We start from the raw sequence: 7500 nt of genomic DNA, 5'->3' as shown, positions 1-7500 counted from the left end.
ATATAAATAAAAAAGAAGACATCCCAATACACACAACAAAGGGCAGTCATGGGTGAGCGGTTAGGGCGTCAGACTTGCATCCCAGAGGTTGCCGGTTCGACTCCTGACCCGCCAGGTTGGTGGGGGGAGTAATCAACCAGTGCTCTCCCCCATCCTCCTCCATGACTGAGGTACCCTGAGCATGGTACCGTCCCACCGCACTGCTCCCCATGGGGCGCCACTGGGGGCTGCCCCCTTCACGAGTGAGGCATAGGTGCAATTTCGTTGTGTGCAGTGTGCAGTGTTCACTTGTGTGCTGTGGAGTGCTGTGTCACAATGACAATGGGAGTTGGAGTTTCCCAATGGGCTTTCTTTTTTCAACTTCAGCTTAACATCACTTCCTATCCTGACACTGATGAACAGCACTTAGGAATCCTCACTAGTGGGCAAAACAGTTGCAGGAGCTTTTTTTATAAGGGGAAGAAAGAGCTGGAGAATGTTTGTGTTTTACTTTTCCCTTCTCTTACACACAGAGACAGATAAAGGGAAAGAGGAAAGAGGATGGAGAAGAAAGGAGCGAGTGAGCAAGAGAGAGGGTGCATTGGGTGGTTGGTTGGAGGCGGGTAGAGGATATTAGCCATCGTCATGAAGGTCATGCTGTAGAAAGCAATGGCGGCTAATATGCTGTGCGAGCGGGCTGGCAGGGTAAACAGAGAAGCAGATACATGAGAGGAGCGGAGAAGAGACGAGTGGAGGTAGAGGGGAGGAGAGGAGAGGAGAGGAGAGGAGAATGGAGGAGAAGAGACGAGTGGAGGTAGAGGAGCACAGCGTAATGGCATCCCGGTCTGTCTGCCTGCCTGCATCGCCTGGCTGTTGTGGATTTGAAAAAAAAAGTCAGAAGAGTGTTTGCCAGCAAGCCTTATCTGCGTAGCCATGTTTGGACATGCAGTTGTCAAACACCTCATTGTGTGTAGGAGGACACAGGCACACAGAGAAACGGTGCATAAATAACGAGCAATGGATGGAGAATAGACTGGATGGATGGAGAGAATAGACTGAGTGACAGAGGGAGGGAAAGAGAGAGAGTGTGGGGGGATGAGTGTAGGATGAGAGAAGTGCTCTATCAGTTTTGAGGTTTTGGTGGTGGCGCGGCTTTGTGCGTTTTGTGTGAACGTGGGGGTGCTTCTACTAAAGGATTTGTAAGTGTTGTGTGTATAATGCTTGTTTGTGTTCATATATACAGTATTTGTGCTTCATATCTCTCCTCATACTGTGTGACTGTGTGGATATCACTTATTTTCGCCCCCCTAAAGGATGAAAACACATGCATGCAAGCGCACGCACGCATGCACCTATGAAAACACACACACACACACACACACACACACACACGCACACGCACACGCACATGCACACACACACACCTAAAGAATGGCTAGGTACTAATGCACACTGTCACACAGAAGCGGTGATATGAGTGAATCCACCGCCCCCCCTGAGTCTTCTCTCTCCACTAATGCCGAGATGTTTTATTGAAACTATATATTTAATATGTTTGCCGCTCATGCACATTGTAAGTCCTGTAAAGTAAGGGACTTGAGAGGTGTGTCAGACCCCTGCGCCTGCAAGGTTGGAAGCAACACATCTTGTCTGCAGCGAGATTTCTGCTTTTTTGGGCCTAATTTGTTAAGACCGTAATCTGCGTGCTTGAGATGGATTTAGCCGTGGAGGGTGCCATGGTGAGTCTTGGTAACCATTCTTTTTTTTTTTTTTTCGGGAAAAAGCCATACCGAGCAGACTGCCGTTGGAGTGGATGGCAGTAGATGTGGCTTGTGCTCAGGGGTTAAGCCATGCTTGTCAGAACACACACGAAGCAGTGCCGTTGAGCTTAAGACACACACACACACACACACACACACACACACACACACACACACACACACACACACACACACACACACACACACACACACACACACACACACACACACACACACACACACACACACACACACACACACACACACGCATACAGACACACACACACACACACACACACACTGAGAGGGATCAACACACTTCATCTTGCATCACATGATGAGTGCACAGCATTCAAACCTAAGCATGAGGATGGGCCACAAAATACAACCGTTACCCCTAAACCTAAATAAACCATAACCAAATGCGCAATGTTTTTTTGGTTAAAAAAAGCAACATTATCATTTTTGTATGATTGTGTCACAAAATGTAATCATTATTTTAGTTCAACTGACTTATGAAATATTGTTTTTGACTAATAATGTTCAATCTCTATGTATCTGCCAGAAATACGAGCCACAACAGCCTGCATAGGCTGCCTTACCATAGCACAACAAGCCTTGATGAGCATTTCTCCAGTGGGCTTGCAGTTCCTCTGTGCGACAGGTAGGGGGAAGCAAACAGCTGCCCTGTAGTGCTGTGCCTGCACGCCAAGCAAAAGCCTCCCTTCCTCCCAACCAGGATATTTAGCCATTCTGCGGGCACAATGAGAGCGTATTGATAGTCATATCCCTGTAATAAATTAAAAGTGCCTTATTGTCCCCTTTCATTTTACACATTGTCACAACCCCGGCCCTTAATCTCAACGTGCTGATTGACAGAGTGCAGCCGGGGAAAAGAGCACATTTTATTGTTTGTGCTAGTCAAATCTGTTAAACCTAATTCTTCTCGCGGTATTTGCATATTCTTAAGTATTTCTTCAGAGAGGAAGCCCCCCCTCCCTAAATCCGACTTAAGTGTTTGATGCATTTTGAAGAATTCATTCATAAAGTATGTGCATGCACTATTAGCTCCGTATAATACGGTCGCATTATCTCGACGATAAGAGGGAGGGATGGGGGGTGATTTTTTTTTAAGCGCTGTATTCTTCCGGGGATGACATGCTATATTTCCGACCGATTCAACAGGGGCTCAAATGTCAACACAAATGTCAAGTACCTTCGCCGGTGAGCATTTCTCCATCTCATCCCACTCTTATGCCTCGCTCTTAGTTTTACCCCTCTCTCTCTCTCTTTCTCTCTCTCTCTCTCTCTCTCTCTCTCTCTCTCTCTCTCTCTCTCTCTCTCTCTCTCTCTCTCTCTCTCTCTCTCTCTCTCTCTCTCTCTCTTTCTCTCTCTCTCTCTCTCTCTCTCTCTCTCTCTCTCTCTCTCTCTCTCTCTCTCTTTTCACGCTGTCTCCATCACTGCTCTTCACGTCTTTTTTCCCCTCTCTCCCTCTCTCTTTCTCTCTCTCTCCTGGTTTATCATTCCCATTTACTGAAGGAGCTTTGGAGCCTGGTGGTGAAGGGGAATGAAGTGGGCCCGCTTGGGTAGCAGTACCAAGGCAGCCCGTAGTGGTGTGTGTGTGTCTGTGCGTGTGTCTGTGCGTGTGTCTGTGCGTGTGTCTGTGCGTGTGTGTGTGCGTGTGTCTGTGCGTGTCTTTATGTGTGTCTGTGCGTGTCTTTATGTGTGTCTGTGCGTGCGTGCGTGCGTGCGTGTGTGTGTGTGTGTGTGTGTGCGCGCGTGCGTGCGTGCGCGCGTGCGTGCGTGCGTGCGTGCTAGTATTGTGTGGCGGCGGCAGCTGCACCTTTTGGGGGGTTACAGTAAGCACAGAGTAGAGTAGAATAGAATAGAACGGGCCTCTCCCTCACGCTCCCCTGGTGCCACCCAGTGATTGGCTCTGCAGTGGGACCTCGGCTTGCTTTCCCATCATGCTTTGCCCCCACCACTAATCTGGTGTGACTTGAAGGAGGGAGAGAGGGGGGAGCAGGTCACAGGGGGATGGAGGCCAGGCAGTGCCGGCCAGGGATAGTCCCACTGAGAGTGCGCCATCCTGGGCCACCGCTGGATCCGGCACGTGGTAGAGCCACACGCTTCCCTGGAGCTCTAGTATGGTTGTCTGAATGTGTGTGCGCACGTCTTTGTGTGTGTGCTTGCGTGTGTGTGTGCGTGTGTGCGTGTGCGCACATGGATGTGTGTGTGAGTGTATGCGCATGTGTGTGCGTGCGTGCGTGAGTGAGTGGGAGTGTGTGTGTGCGTGTGCGTGTGCGTGTGCGTGTGCGTGTGCGTGTGCGAATGCAACTCCTCGGAGGTGTGATCCATAACTGTGGCACTGTGCTGCAATCTCGTCAACGCTGGGAGGTGATAAGAGAGTGAGTCGTTTGCACTGGTGCACTGAAGAACGTGGTGCTGTGTGGTGCTCTCATCTCTCTCTTGCGCGCGCACACGCACACGCACACGCACACGCACACACACACACACACACACACACACACACACACACACACACACACACACACACACACACACACACACACTGCAGTAACGCACAAAAACCTCAAAGAAAGAACATCCACCACCTATCAGCAGATCTGTTCACAGTGCAGTGCAGCGCGTGGCCGTGTATGTATATAATATGTGCTCTCCAAATAGCCCTGTGCGAATAGGGAAATGTGTGGCATTGTATTCATGAGAGGCTTATAGGCCCCCCTGCCCACCTCCACAGTCCCCCTGGGCTACCGGGAAACAGGCAGACGGAAATAGACATCTCCACGCCATTGACTGTACTATAAAGAATAATTTGGTATGCCGACCGTGCGTGTGTGCGCGTGTGTGCGCGAGTGTGTATGAGTCTGGTGTGTGTGTGTGAGAGAGAGAGACAGATTGACTCTTTGCTCGTGTGTATTTGTGTGTGTCTGTGTGTGTGTGTGTATGTGTGGGGAAATATTCCTATTTCTTTTGTTATATTAATCTGGTGATTTGAAGCCGCTGAATGGAGGAGAAGGGAAGGAGAGTGAGAGAGCGAGAGAGAGAGGAAGAAAGGGAGAAAAGGGATCCTATACTAGCCGCCATGAGAGGAGACCATGATCATGAAATGCTTTAGGCCAGGCCTTGAACACACACACACACACACACACACACACACACACACACACACACACACACACACACACACACACACACACACACACACACACACACACACACACACACACACACACACACACACACTGTAGTCCTGTTTGCACTTTTACCCCTCGAATTTCTCCACCTCCTGGTATCGTTCCTTTGCTCAGACACTCGTTCTCTTCCTGATGTTGGGCCAAGTGCTGCTTCGGCATTTAGAGGAAAAGATGGAGCACAGAGGCTGGTTCACTTTCGTTCCTGCACACAATCTCTCTCTCTCTCTCGCTCTCTCTCGCTCTCTCTCACACTCATTCTCTCTCTCTTAGTTTTACCCCTCTCTCTCTCTCTCTCTCTCTCTCTCTCTCTCTCTCTCTCTCTCTCTCACATTCTCCCTCACATTCACTCTCTCTTGCTCTCATGCTCTCTCTCTCTTTCGCTCTCTCTCTTGCTTTCTGTCTTTCTTGCTCTCTCTCTCTTTTGCTCCATTTCAGATGAGCAACGGGGGAATGCTGCTGAAAACAAATAATCTGGCAAAACAAACACGGAAACAAACAACCCCTCCGATTGCCTTCACTTCTATCCCCCCCTCTCCTTCCTCGCTTTCCTCCCGTATTCTCTCACTTTCAGCCAACTCCGGAGTCGCTGACAAAAAGACGACAGTGAACATACACCTCCCTAAAGACAGATTTTTTTTTTTTTTTAACTGTGAACAACCTAGGGCAGTGCAGAAACTCTGATGGTGTTGCTGGTTGTGGTGGGAGGATGGGATGGGGTGGTGGTGATGATGGGAGGAGGGGAGGGGGGGAGAGAGATGGCACGTGCCCTGTATCAACACAGCAAGCGCGGAGCAGCAAATCCTTGATAGGGCTGACAGCAAGCAGAGAAAATGCCTCGAGGTAGTGCGGAGAAGAGAGAGAAGCCTAAACGCGGCGTTTTGTTTGTCTTATTTATTTATTTTGGCTGGGGAGCGGGCGGGCAGGCGGCCCCAGCTGTGTTGTCTGCTATCTAGGGGAGCCACAGCGGGCCCATGCCTGAAGATCTGCCTTTTGTACTGCTGATTTATTCATCACTCTGTTTCTTCTTTTTCTTCTTTTTTTTCTCCTTGTTTTTATTTTCTTTCTTTTTAAAAAAAAGAAGAAAAGAAATCTTTTTCATCTTTTCAGGGGGAAAATGGCACAACTCTAAACAGCAGAACCTTTTTTCCCCTTCTTCCTCCGTTCCTTTTTTTGTATAAATATTAGCGCGGTGAATGGTGTCTCATAATTGTGACATCAAACGTTTTGATTATTAAGGCACACATGTGCATGCACACACATGGTTTGAGATGCACACACACATACACACACACACACACACACACACACACACACACACACACACACACACACACACACACACACACACACACACACACACACACACACACACACTGCTGATTGCATCCATGTTCTATGGGCAGGTGTTGTGGACTTGCAAGGCTGATGGTCGCCTCTTTCTCTTGTGTCCCATAGGGGGCGCCAGGGCCTTTATTTTTTAGCACCCCAAAAAAGGTGTGTGTGTGTGTGTGTGTGTGTGTGTGTGTGTGTGTGTGTGTGTGTGTGTGTGTGTGTGTGTGTGTGTGTGTGTGTGTGTGTGTGTGTGTGTGTGTGTGTGTGTGTGTGTGTGTGTGTGTGTGTTTTTTTGCTTGCTTGCTTGCAGGAGATATCTTCAGTACACATCATTCTCACATAGCAATGCTGATTATTTAAATGATCCTAATAATTACTGTTCTATAGTAAATAAATCAGAGGCCTACTATGTGTTTCTGCTTTGCATTCACATTATTCTTGTCATCGTAACTTATACTGTGTATCAACCTTTAGTAGTGTATTGTCACACCGGTGTGACAGGAATGTTCGGGCAGTGAAAGTTCTATAGAATTCTGGGCGCCATACAATACAATTTGGAATTTTAGAATCTTGCAGTATAGAACACAATGTTTTTTTTAGAATGTTCAAAAACCCACTCTCTTAAAGTGCACCAAGAAGCTGTGCTTGAACTTGCAATGCCATGACCTGCAGAGCCATAAATTATGCTAGACACATACAGATGGGTTGAACATAAATGTAGCCGTTATGTGATCACAACATTACAGCTTAGTAATGTGGCGGCACTTAAATGTTATACGATCTTTTATGTTACATTGACGCCTTTCTCAGTCGTGCTGTCAGCATATTTTATGTCAGTTAGACTTTGAATTTTGACATTTTAAATCAAGAGACAACGGGGAAACGCCCCCAGATTCATTTACATATACAGCATGCTAATATGCACGCTTGCTTGCATGTCTCTCATAGCCCGCATGCCTGGGTTAATTTCCCTCTTCTCCACATTGAAGGGTCACGGTTTTCTCATGGCTTTGTAGTAAATTCTTAGCATTGTCACTGACATTCTGTACCAGCTGGGGTGATTGACGGCCCACTGCAGTACAGTTGGGGCCTGTAGCCGCAGGAGATAGCTTTGCCGCCGTGACGGCAGATGATATAGGCAGGAAAGTTTGTGACCTGAAGACGAGATAATTAGGCGCGACACGTTTTTTTCTTCTTTCTCATCTTGCGTC

The 7500-nt window shown here is 48.0% G+C and overlaps 1 protein-coding gene across 2 annotated transcripts in view; it reads left to right on the top strand.

The window, feature by feature from the left end:
- The window catches only part of ehbp1 (EH domain binding protein 1), a 286125-nt gene that overhangs the window by 106718 nt on the left and 171907 nt on the right, over positions 1-7500 (top strand). The window lies entirely within an intron of this gene.

Source organism: Engraulis encrasicolus, unplaced genomic scaffold (assembly GCF_034702125.1).
Source record: "Engraulis encrasicolus isolate BLACKSEA-1 unplaced genomic scaffold, IST_EnEncr_1.0 scaffold_25_np1212, whole genome shotgun sequence".
In the NCBI taxonomy this organism is placed as follows: Eukaryota; Metazoa; Chordata; class Actinopteri; order Clupeiformes; family Engraulidae; genus Engraulis; species Engraulis encrasicolus.
Note: the sequence above shows the minus strand (reverse complement) of the source record. Positions and strands in the feature narration are given on the sequence as shown.